At 35.1% G+C, this 13,148-nt stretch overlaps 1 protein-coding gene across 1 annotated transcript in view; it reads right to left on the bottom strand.

Moving 5' to 3' along the window:
* LOC5579856 (synaptic vesicle glycoprotein 2C) overlaps positions 1 to 7,642 on the bottom strand; it is a 93,181-nt gene extending 85,539 nt beyond the window's left edge. The window contains exon 1 of the mRNA XM_021854647.1: positions 7,509 to 7,642. The gene's annotated coding sequence lies outside the window, so the exon portion shown is untranslated. The remainder of the gene's footprint in view (positions 1 to 7,508) is intronic.
* Between the last annotated feature and the right edge of the window lie 5,506 nt (positions 7,643 to 13,148).

Here is a 13,148-nt window from a genome sequence, read left to right as displayed (position 1 = left end):
AAGGAAAAAAGTTCCCCGACCGGATTCGATCCGGTGACCACCAGCGTGAGAGGCGAGGACCCTATCCACTAGACCACCGTCAGTGTCGATCGTTGGTGAGACGGCCGTACCCCGTCGGTGAAGACCACAAATCTGCGTGGGATGCGCCGTTGAGAACGGCAGGCAAGACTATCATCGAGCGAGCGAGCGAGCAAGTAGCATCCAGAGTCGAGCACCGGAGAGGAGACCGCGTGTAGTACACGTGGTACTAATAGTTCGAGTCAGCAAACCGCAGATGCCCCCACGACAGTAGACAGCGTCCAAATCGTAAGTAGCATGCATGCTTTTTGATTCCCATGCGCATGGTGAGATTTGCCCCTAGCCTTAGCCAAATCAGCTAGTGTGGCCGCTGCAAATAGCCGTACCGTTTGGCCGCGCGTGAGCGCCGGTAGCAGGCTTTAAGTTTTGAATTTGAGTCGCTCATCGAAATGAACACCGCACCGCACAAGAATACCGCACGATATTAGATTTATAGTTAGCTAGCGAAAGAGGGAATGAACTAGAATGAATAGTAGATAGATAGGCCTATAAGCAAATGAACTCGATGTCGATAAAGAAGAAGTGTAAATACAAATGTTGAAATGGAAAGTTGAATTAGTTGAATAAATGGGAGTTTGGGTTACACGATAGATCAACAGTTTTTGAACAGCATTTCGTATGAGAGAAATCTGAAGCGGTAAATGTAGAAGTATTTTCACACTTCGGTCGTTTTTTTTTGTAGTCTCTTTTGTAGTATTTTCTGGGAAGGTTGGTCCTGAATCCAACCAAGGATTTTTCTCTCATCGAACGTGGCTTGTTCGAAGTGTTTACTGGTGAAGTCTGCCCGTGATGATACCCCTCGCGACAATTGTCTAGTTACCGGCAGAGTTCGCTTTTTCACACACAAATTTTCTGATTCGCACGACCTCACAGTCGTGAGGCATCTTGTTTCCCTAGGTCAGCCAACTCGTTTCCCGCCCAATAACTTTGGGAAAATCTTTAACCCTCCCCTGAAGGGTCTCAAAAGGTCGGGCAACCTCCAAAAACGGTTAGTGGTCTCCAATCGGAGTGGCGCATAAGCCACTTTAACTTACATCCGGGAAACTCGTAAGGCTGCCGGGTTACAACCGTAAACTGTTTCATTGGAACCATTGGATAATCAGTGTTGTGGTTGAACCGTTTCGATTGACGACGGGGTCCTAAAACGCCTATGAATCCCATAATCAAATCATCCACTAATAAGCCCATCTAAATTTGTCATGCGGCATCTAACTCAATTGAGACCAATTGATGTAAGGATCGCATCCAGAAAACCGACTATATGTCCGTATGCGCGTCACAGTACAAAGAATAAAAGGTGTTCATGCATGTGGACGTTACGTTCCTCGTGCGAGCACGTTTTGCGTCTCAGCTGTCGTAGTCGAAAGAGTTGATAAATTACTGGAGATTTGTAGCAGCTACATTATCTCCAACCATAGTGACTTGTTGGTTGCTTACTTTCAGTCTAGTGCGCTTACATATTAAGGAACGGTAGTCAAAAGTGAGACGGCGAGAATTTAGTTATTTTCAATCCAGAAATGCGAATTCACATCGAATATATTAAGAACCATGTTAAATAGATATATACAGCCATTCCATGAAAAACCGATCTAGTGGGTCACCGAATTCCGTGAAAATTTGCTATTTTGTTCCTTATCCGAAATAAGGATACACGTATTTTTGGATTTTTTGATTAGGGTGACCGTTTCCAAAATAGGGTGATCAGAAAAAAACGCGATTTTGCAAAATTTTTATTATAAAAATAATTATAACTTTTGAACCGTTCGACCGATTTTCAATCTTTATGGACAAAATGAAGGCTAGAGATTTTGACTTTTCAGGGAAAATATAAAATTTCACATAAATTGTGTTTTTACACAAAAAAAATTAAATGGTTTCCGTTTTTTCGTGTTTTGAAGGCCTCGGGACCAAAGGGGCTATTGCTGTTCTCATTTTTTCTTGAAAGTTCAGAAAATTTTACGTTTACTGTCAAATTTTCAGCAATGTATGTTTTTTAGTTTTTGAGATATATTTTTTTGAAAATAAAAAATCAGTCATTTTTCATCGGCACACACTGTAGATCTCAGCGCATTAAATTTTTAATGTTTAAAAAAATCATAACTTTTGAACAGCTCAACGGATTTCCAATCTTTTTTTATGGAATGAAAGCTTAAGATTCAACAGAAAAAAATGAAAACATTAAAAAGTTATTTTTTTTCATTAAAATATATAAAATTTTCTTTAAAAAAACTAGAAATTTTTATATTTTTTCAGGTTTAAACATATTTTTATCAGATTTTTCAATTTTGTCTGAAAAGTTGAAATTTTAAGCTTTCATTCCATAAAAAAAGATTGGAAATCGGTTAAGCTGTTCAAAAGTTATGATTTTATTAAAATAAAAAATCTAATGCGCTGAGACCTACAGTGTGTGCCGATGAAAAATTACTGATTTTTTATTTTCAAAAAAAAATATCTCAAAAACTAAAAAACATACATCGCTGAAAATTTGACAGTAGACGTAAAATTTTCTGAACTTTCAAAAAATGAGAACAGCAATAGCCCCTTTGGTCCCGACCCGAGGCCTTCAAAACACAAAAAAACGGAAACTATTGAGTTTTTTTTATGTAAAAAACACACTTTTTGTGAAATTTTATATTTTTCCTGAAAAGTCAAAATCCTTAGCCTTCATTTCGTCCAAAAAGATTGAAAATCGGTCAAACGGTTCAAAAGTTATAATTTTTTTTATAATAAAATTTTTGCAAAATCGCGATTTTTCTGGTCACCCTATTTCGGAAATGGTCACCCTAATAAAAAAATCCAAAAATACGTGTATCCTTATTTCGGATAATAAACAAAATAGCAAATTTTCACGGAATTCGGTGACCCACTAGATCGGTTTTTCATGGAATGGCTGTATAAGTAAAAGGGAGACTTTTTTGAGTATGCTCTCTTTCAGTGATTACTTGCTTGTTTTGACAAATTCGTATATTTTTAAGCATAGAATAATAGTCAAACCAAATATTTTTCCGATCTACTATGCATAAATTGCCAGAAATGGTCCTATGATATCAACATTATCTGAAGAGCACATAACCAAAAGAAGTCTCTCATTTGCAGAAAGATCCATTTCATAGCTCACTTTATCAATGTTTCTATTATTTATGAAGAATGATCTAGTTTTTAATTTTTGTTGTCTATGTTTAAAATCACCAAAGTAATTGGTTATAATCCGTTAATTCGCCTTTTTGAGCTTAAAGGACTATTATACGGCTAATATGATAAATGTTAGCTCTCTAATGGCACTAAATCAGCAAACAGAGCGAGTTGAAGTACCATTTGGTTACTTGAGAAGGTACTTAATTGGGATGTATCTGTTGTAGTGTTTAGACTCCTCTACTGCATTTCAGGACATCTGACCTTTTGCTAGCCGTAGCAGAGCACGAACGACTCCTGTGTCAAACCTGTCCTACTGTTGACCACCTCTCCCTAACCACAAAAACTGCCTACCGTTTGTATCTCCATGGGTTTTCAACGCAGATACAGTCAGCGGTCTGGATTAGATCGGATTTTCGCCACAGTTTACGCAAGAAGAAGTCTATTTGCTTGATTTGTTAATAGCTTGGTTGTCTTATTCGCACTTTCACGGTCAGCGACATTGGTTGACCGAATGCATGATTCAGCTGAATGCCTAGATATCTTTCGAGCTAATAATTCTTCTTAGCAACTTTGAATCATCACTTTGAGCTTAAAACTGATATAGAAAGATGATTCGCGAATCAACAATGCGAGTTTACGGACATCAAAATCATATGCTAAAATCTGTTGGTTCTAGGATTGTTTGCTTTGCTAAAATGATTAAAGCGATTATATCCATCCTGTTTGACAACTTTCGGCATTTAAAATCCACAGAAGCAGCTATAACGAGTATGAATTCTAGTTTTTGAGGTGCCTCATACTTTCCAACGTTAGATTAAGGTGCAACAGTTTGGAATCAACTTCTAAGATTGCACTAAAACTTCAAAGGCTCAATTCTCGCGAAAAAAGCATCCAACAACAGTGCACATTTTATTTTGGCCATGTGCACTAGCAGAAAGCTTGAAATAAGAAGATCAGAAACGTTTGCCTTTAAAAACGTGAGTGGTGGCACAAGTTGGCCATTGTGCCAGCCATCTTCGGATTCCGAGATGTTTCACCTTAAGGAACCCGATTTTCTTGATTTTCTTTTCCCAAAAATTCGCCTTTAGACTGTTTTACGCACTGTTTTTTCATCTAAAAAGACGTATGTAACATCGAGAGATTCTCTACTTTCTCGCTATCTTTCAATTATAACGGTTCTTTTCTGGATTATTTTCACTATAGCTCAAAAGACAATGTCCTTGGCTAGCAATTCATCACAACAGAAGAGGTTAGTGGCTCAGTTATTGATCAAAGAGAAAGTAGACAAAGAGAGCATCTTAGTGTTAGATAGGCCCTTCAAAAAAGCTACGTGAGAGTTCTACGGAGGAGTTGAAGGTATCCAATGGTTTTAGTTTTTTTGTACACCTGATCCAAATGGACACCGTCTTGGAAAAAAAAAATTTCTTAGAAAGTTACTAATAAATTCTCACTGAATATGGTGGCCAACAAAATTAGCTCTGAAAAAATTCCTAGACATTATAATATGAGAAAATAACCCGGAAAACATCGAAAACGACTCTAGTTCACGTTGTGTAGGATCTTAGTAGTCCATGATTAGTAGCTTGACAAGGAACTCTAATAAATATATCATTGTTAATTACACCACTAACCAAACAAGTCTCGTCTCTACAAAATGGCGACGAAGAGTAAAATTGGAAAAAGACGCCGATGACTTTCACCATACCGAGGAAACAAGGATGCCACGGAACACTGAGTGCAGTATACGCTTTCAACAGGATCAAGTATATTCAGCGTTTAATCCAAACCGCAACAACATTACAAGCTCAGGAAAAGACGCTGTATCAGGATTCAGAGAGGAGGAATACTACAGCGTAGCGACAAATTAGGAACAAAATGAGAAATTTTGATGGTAATTGCCTTATGAGTGTACTAATCAAATGCAGCATACAACTTTCGTATGGTAAGTTCTGTCCATAAATGTCAGTCTAAAAAAATTATAAGCAATAGTTTTCGAATTTGAATAGAGTTATGTAGTTGGCTCAAATACCATTGGAAACTGCTTACATTTAATTGTACAAATTATTTGCATACTGTGCTAAAAAAAATGCTTAGAAAACTAAGACTATTGATCAAGTATTGTGTTTGGAAATCCTTGTTTTTCTATTTTGAATAAGGAATATTGCCATAATAAAAATGTAGAAGATCCATCAGTATATATGAACATTCAGGTTTTGTCTACAAAGTCAACAGTTTAATACTAATTTAATTAGTGCTCGTCCTGGTTTGTTATTATTCTATATCTTGCTTGAATCCAGTGTGATTATCTCCGATAAAGCAATATTTGGTAAGCTGGCTCCAGTATAAACTTAATCGAAGAACGATTAATTGAAATGACTTGCTTCTTCAATAGCCAAAAGCAAACTGGTCAACCATTCGATCTTCTTTCTACGGTACCACTGTACACCTAAAAATATCGCTGCCATAGATATCGACACTATTTGTCCAAACAAGAAAAATATGATTATAATTGGTAATTGAAATCAAATGGCGTCTTCAACTTCAACCTCTTGGGTAAAAGATTATTTTAGAAAGTCCATTGGAATATTCCCGGTTGCGAACCAAGAAAATAAATCAATAGTCACAAGAGAAACAAGGAAATTTAATTTAATTGCAGTTGTTTATATTGATTTAAATACATTTTAGTGAAGGAAGAGCCTAGGGGATATCTAGGGTTTAAGAATATAACAGTAACATTTGAACGGAAAAAAATTGAAATAGTGTATGAATTCCGAATTTATGAAATTAATCATGTCACTAGACCTGACATTTGAAACGATATTTTTTTAGTAATTTATAGAGAATTGTTTTCACAAATCATAAAGAACAAACATGTTTAAAATGATATATATGACTAACTCTCTATTTAGATGAACAGTGCTTAAGTTAACCTGGAAATAAATATTAACAAGAGAGGTGTGAGGTAAACTAACTTATAAAATACGCTAAATCTATGAAACTAAAAACGTGGAGTTTCAAAATTTTTATCAGTTGACATTATATACCGTAATGAATCAAAATCCAGACAGGGTTAAAATCTGAACACTTCAGTATTTTTCAATAATTCATAAATTGATACACCAATTATACTATTGCATATTGAACAGTGAACTGTAACTTTAACCATCCAAGATCATTGTAAAACATATGCAAATTTGGTAAGTTATGAGAAAACTGCAAGCAGAAACAGTGGAAATTACATTGTCAGATTTTATGGAACGATAAAACAGACTTTCCAGGAATGAGTTTCTGTATTTTATGTTTCGAATTAATTTGCAAGTCGTTATTATTGTTCATTTAAATCATATTTTTCTGTGAGAGTCAGTGGAATCAAGTATGGAACATATATTATAAGCCACAGCAATTCATTAAGAATGAAGCAATTAACATTTTGCGAGTTTGCTTGAGTAAATCCCAATGAGACAAATATTTATTTCAGAAAATCAGAAATCATGTAAACGCGATGCGCCTTTAGCTAAACGCATTTAAACGTACGTTGCACATTTCAAAGTAACTAATATTGGCGATAAAGTTCAGTTTGTGCTTAATTTGATCATAATATATTGGAAAAACAAGTGAAAGTGTTCGAGATTTAATTTATAAGTATTCGGAAATCCAAAACACGTGTCCGAATTTAAAGATTTTCCTTGCGTTGTTATTTTTATAGTTTTCGTGTGGAAACTTCGAGTTTGCAAGAATTTTTTAACGGAATAATTATGTGTAACCATTCATACTCATTGGAGAATTTTGTCTTGGAACATGTTTAATTTGGTGAAATCATGCACAATAGATTAAGCGTCCGGGCAATGATGCACGGTAGAGGAAGATATGAAAATCACTTAATTCAGGCTTGGTTGACGAGAAAAGTCAAATGAAATTGATAATGAATATAAATAAAAAAAAAGTATATAAAGGGCGAGTGTGTCTTCGACGAAGTACGCAGGATAGATCCAAAGGCGATCCTTTGAGATTATGCGGAACCCTGTTGTTGGGATGAAATTCACTGATCTACAAGGATAGTGAAACCCAGACAAAGGGATGAAGTACGCAGAAACCCGAAGGCGATCCTCGCGGGAAAATTAAGTAGCTCTAGAACTTATTGATTAACAAACCTGCCGCTGTTAAATGTTTTATACACTAAGAAATACAATCACAAAAGCATATAATTTAAAATTAATTGAGTAAATAAAACTGGATTCATTGTTACGATTAGTTCCCTACCAAAGTACACAAATATATTCTTGTTTCATACTAACCTTTACTAAATCAGTTGGGTTTAGAGATCAAGCCGATCCTCTCTTGCGTGACTGTATCCTGCTGTGTAGCAAACCAAGAAAATTGTGCAATGAAAAAAACGCAATCTGGTTGTATGTTGTTTCTAAAGGTTTTCACTTTCACTAAAAACTCACTTCGTGAACAAAAATGAAATTAAGACACTAGCCTAATTGTATCGCTGATTCAAATCAACATGAGCAGCTGAACATCATTTCGATATCCTATTATTTTCCTTTAAACAAAATTAACAGCTATCCTTCAAGATTATTTCACTGCACCAGGGAATTCACAAGTCACAATACCAAGCCAGGTTCCACAATTTTCCGCCAACTGACACTCAACCGCTCCTCCGCGACTGATGGTAAAGAACGCGTGAAACGTGTTTCCGATAAGCTTATTCCGCGCTACGGCTACGACGGAAACCAGACAGAACTGTTTAAAACGAAACGCACGTAATACGCAGGCGTTGATGATTATTACAACAATAACTAGGTAATTAATGGACAAATTCATTCAAATCGATTCAAATGCGAAGAAAATTGCCGAAAAACGGAGCAGTCGAGGTTAATCAACGGCTATCGGAACACAAGGGCGTCGATCAGCTGACTTCGTTCTGGTTTAGTTTTGTAGATCTCAGAATGCCACGAGATATGTCGTACACGTAAATTGCCGGAACTTGCAAAGAAGATCAGAGTAGCCATCGACTTGACCGCACCGTATCGTTTCATGAACTAATCCGCAAAGTGATACAATACTGAAGTGATGATCTACATAGGTAACAAGAATGATTATTCTGTCACCACCGTCAACCTCTCCATACCGTTTATTTACCCATTCATGCTCAAACAACGTTCGGTTTCATTCAATGACGGCAATGACAATAATGGCAGATATACGTACATATAAGGTTCTCATACAATAGATGAAGGAATCTCTCCATGAATGTTTTACTTCACGATCACTTTTTATAGCGTTGCTTTTTGTAACATTATCGATTTACACTTTCCCACTATTTTCAACCATCGCACATTGGGGAAATCCGAACCCAAAGGTGGAAAAAATTGATAACTTCCACAATAGAAAGATAAAAAATAAGTTTTATAGCTCATTCGAAAGGAAATTTTCTCAGGAATCGATTGGTGATGGTTTTATGAATGTGGGGCCACTCTGGGATAAGCTATGGTGCCCGTTTTGCCCCGATTCCTTGAAAATTTTAGATTTTCATGTTGTTTTGAGTAAAATTGTTTTATTGTGGAGATAATTTCCCATGAAATCCATCATTTATAGTCCATTCAACAATGTTTCACAGAGAACTTTATAAAAAGATGGAATTTTAGGGGATTATGGGGCCATATGTAAAATTAATTATTTTTGAAGAGGAATTTTTGTTTTAAATTTTTTCAACGTGTTTTTGTATTGAAATACATTTTAAAATAGTCTAATAATCATGAATATAGCTTGCAGAAATAAGTTGTATTAAAATTTTTAGAATATGTATGATCATTATTTATGCTCTATGCAAAATATTGTGAATAATTTACCTTCTTATATCACAAATTTCAAACATTTCCAAACGATGTGCGATAGTTTGGGTAAACGATATTGATCTAAATGATCGATTGCCGTTAGCCTCGTTGATAGGAGATAGTGGGAGCATATAGTTTTTTGCAGAGGCGCGTCCACGTTCTGAACCATGGGTAGGACAAACGTTAACAAATATTTTGTGCATAGTGAAGCAAAGAAAAATTTTAACCCTTTGTAATCCTTGGCTGGAAATTTAAAGTTTCAAGGAGCTGAAGCGTAAAGGGTGCCTGTCGTTACTACAAGACAAAGAAAGTTTTCGTCTTCATATGGCTGGTAGCTACTGAGGACCTTAAAAAACAAGAAATTAGAGACCTCTTGCCTGAAAAACTAGACTTAAAAGGAATCTAAAGGAGGCCGAAATAAGATTGAACAGGCTTCAAAAATACAAAACTAAACCTAATAGGAGCCAGAAGATAAGTGCTCGATTATTCATGCCATTAGAGCTCCTATTTATCTAAGATCTAAGACTCCTTATGTGAGAATTTCTCGTGACAAGTATGTGTATATGTTTTTTTTTCATAATATTCTCTAGAAATTTCATTAGAAATTATTTCGAGAAGTTCCTCCGGAAATTTCTACTGGAGTTCATTAAATAATTATTTCGCAAGGAATTTCTACCTAGGGAAATTCTCCAACAATTTCGTTTAAGATACCTCAAGAATCCAAGAATGGATTTTCCCAAGGAGTACCACTGAAAAGAAATTTCTCCTGAGATTATCTCAAAAATCTTCAGAATTCCTTTAAAAATTCTTAGAGATTTTAGGAAAGTCTTTAACTTTTCCAAGATTTTATTCAGTGATTTATACATCGATTTCCCTGGGACAGTCCAAGGTTCCTAAACAAAACATCTCCTAAAATTCAACCAATTACTTCTCCAGACATTTCTAGGGATTTCCTATGATTTGAACTGAAGATTTATCTGGCGATACCTTCAGCAATTGCTCCAGAGATTTTTTTCTAAGATTTCCACAGAAAATTCTACACTAATCCTATAAGATTTTCTTAAGTACGTTTTAAAACTTTATTTTTGAGGAATTCTTCCAGGAAAACGCCAATAAATTTTGTTCAGAAATATAAATCCGTAAGGAACTTCTAAAGAAAATCCTAAAGTAACCTCTGATAAAACCTGTGTATGTTTTAAAGACATTCTTATTGAACAAGGGTCTCTGAAAGAACTCCTGGAATTTTGACGCTATTTAAGTAGATTTCATAGGTAGAATACTTCAATCTTTTATAGATAAAATCAATGAAATCTCGGGATTGTATTCCGCAGGATTCTCTCAAGGAATTTTTCGAAAAATAATGGACAGAATAAATGTATGCATGAATGATCGGAGGACCATTGAAAAAAATTCTGAATTATGACCTGGTGTAACACTGGTGTAAACTTTTGAAGTTTTTTTTTTTTTGGAAAACTATTAGAGTAATACTTGGATGAAATGCTGGTTAAATCCCTAGAAAATAAAATCGATTTGTTCGATTGACCGCTCAAGGAATTTTGGATTTTTGGGAAGAAACGTGGATGAATACTTGAAGGAATACACATCAACAGGCGGAGAAATTCTTGCAAGGTTTCTTGAAAAAACCTTTTAGCTATACTTTTTTGTCAAATACTCTGAATAAAAAAACTTTGTCGATTTCCTTAGGGAAAATTCTGTAGGAATCTTTGGAAGATCTCCTAGAGTAACAACTGGAGAATTCAGTTGAAGGAATAGTGAAAAATATCTGGATGAAATTCCAGGATTTGAGAAAAAATATTAAAACAATACCTGAGGAAATTACTGAAAGTAGTAGGTAGTAGCTTTGAACTTCTCATGGATTTCCTGGTGTAAATTGTGGAGAATTGTTTTCTAATTTCTGCAGATTTTTTTCTGCAAATTCTGGGGAAATTTTCTAAAGTATTTCTGATAGTATTCTATATAAAATCACTATGATAGTTACTGAAGTTTTTCCTCGAGGAATCTGAGACGAAATTATTGAAGAGGCTGTTTAACCCGTTATAATCTCTGGAGCCTGTCAAATTTTGCATCCGGATTTTATACAAGCATAATAAGGAACAAATAAGAGTATCCTTTATAGTTAAACCCTATCCAACCAATTTATCAAACAAATTCGACAAAAATAGACCAAATTGCTTGCCTTTACAACCAGTGGAATTGTTAGAATGTCTTCGTCTATTTCTATATAACAAATTGATGGGTAGCAAAAAATCTGTTAATTTTTGTAGCAATGCTTTGATAGATTATATCAAGAGTGATAGCACGTTTGGAAATCGCTAGCACCATCACACATATACTGTTTATAATACGATACGACTGATCTTAATTTAATCCATTACTTTCTTCCAAATATTCTTCGAGAATCTTCTGATAATTTTGTAAGGATATATTAGAAACTTTTCGAAAATTACTTCCAGAAACGCACACGGTAATTTGTGCCAGAACACATACAGGGTTGGGCGTACATATTTTTAAGGAACCATCCTTTGACTGATTCAGAAATGCCAGAGAGGATTGCTCCATTTATTTTTCTAACGGTTAAAGAAATTTTTTGTAACAATTCTTACAATCAGTTTGCCAAGATTTTCATTATAGATATTCTTAAAAGGTGAACAAACCATGTCACGCTTTACTAAGCATGAGAAAACAGTGAAAACAATATCGTGTCTTCTATTCTCCATAAGAATAAGTACGATTTTGGTATATTAAACTGGCGATAAACAGTTTAATTTATGGTTCCAGCTTTCTGCTGATCTTGTTTTTTTTTTGTTGTTGATTCGTGGGTAGGCCAGTCCATTGACTGTCCTACCCAGGTGTTTTTGTGCGTAGTGCATGTCCTACCTGTCCTACCCACTTCCCGCGCCACTGGTTTTTTGGCTATGTTTGCCCCAATTCCCCTAAAAACGATTTCTTTCATAATTAATTGAACAGATATCTCCGAATTAAATTTATTATGTACTAAATTGTTTATTCAGTAGTTGATACAGTACTTAAATCCTAAAACATAGGAGATTATGGGGATCTTTTACACATAGATAAAAAAAAAAACAAATAAAAACACTCAAAAATGGATTCATTAAGTAACCATCTGTAGCCGTTTTTTTCTGATTGAAACAATTCATTCAGAATTAAATTAGTTACACAATCATACCTGAAGAAATTTCATGAGAATAAAATAGCATTTTGAAGAAATTTCATGAGAATAAAATTGCGTGGAAGTGCCCAAGTAGCTCTGCCTGCACCCTGCTACTGAAAACGTGATCATAAACAAACAAAGTCTTCCATATATTTCAATATGGCACATTTTGATTGAAGATGTAGTAGTTAATGATGCTTAATTCAAAATAAATTGACGCTTATATTGAGCTGTTCGGTAATCCAATCCTAATGGTTATTAAATTAATTAACTCAATACGCGTGGTAAAGATCGAAAAATCATGGGTGAACAGATGTAACCATAATTACTGTTTACAATATTTACAAAGTATGGTTCACCATGAGGAACATTGATGATTAGTAATTTTGTTGCAATCAGAAAAAAACGGCTGATGATTTCTTAATAGATTCATTTTTGATTTTTTTTTATTTGGTTATTTTATAAATAAAAGATCCCCAAAATCTCCTATGTTTTATGATTTAAATATTGTATCAAATACAGAGTAAACGATTCAATACACAATAAATTTGATTTGGGAAAAAAAGTTGAATTAATTACGAAAGAAATCGTGTTTAGGGGAATTGGGGCAAAAATAGCCAAAAAACTATATGCTCCCTTCTTCTTCTTCTTCTTTCTGGCGTTACGTCCCCACTGGGACAGAGCCTGCTTCTCAGCTTAGTGTTCTTATGAGCACTTCCACAGTTATTAACTGAGAGCTTACTATGCCAATGACCATTTTTGCATGCGTATATCGTGTGGCAGGTACGATGATACTTTATGCCCTGGGAAGTCGAGAAAATTTGCAACCCGAAAAGATCCTCGACCGGTGGGATTCGAACCCACGACCCTCAGCTTGGTCTTGCTGAATAGCTGCGCGTTTA

This window comes from Aedes aegypti, chromosome 3 (assembly GCF_002204515.2).
Source record: "Aedes aegypti strain LVP_AGWG chromosome 3, AaegL5.0 Primary Assembly, whole genome shotgun sequence".
NCBI lineage: Eukaryota > Metazoa > Arthropoda > Insecta > Diptera > Culicidae > Aedes > Aedes aegypti.
Note: the sequence above shows the minus strand (reverse complement) of the source record. Positions and strands in the feature narration are given on the sequence as shown.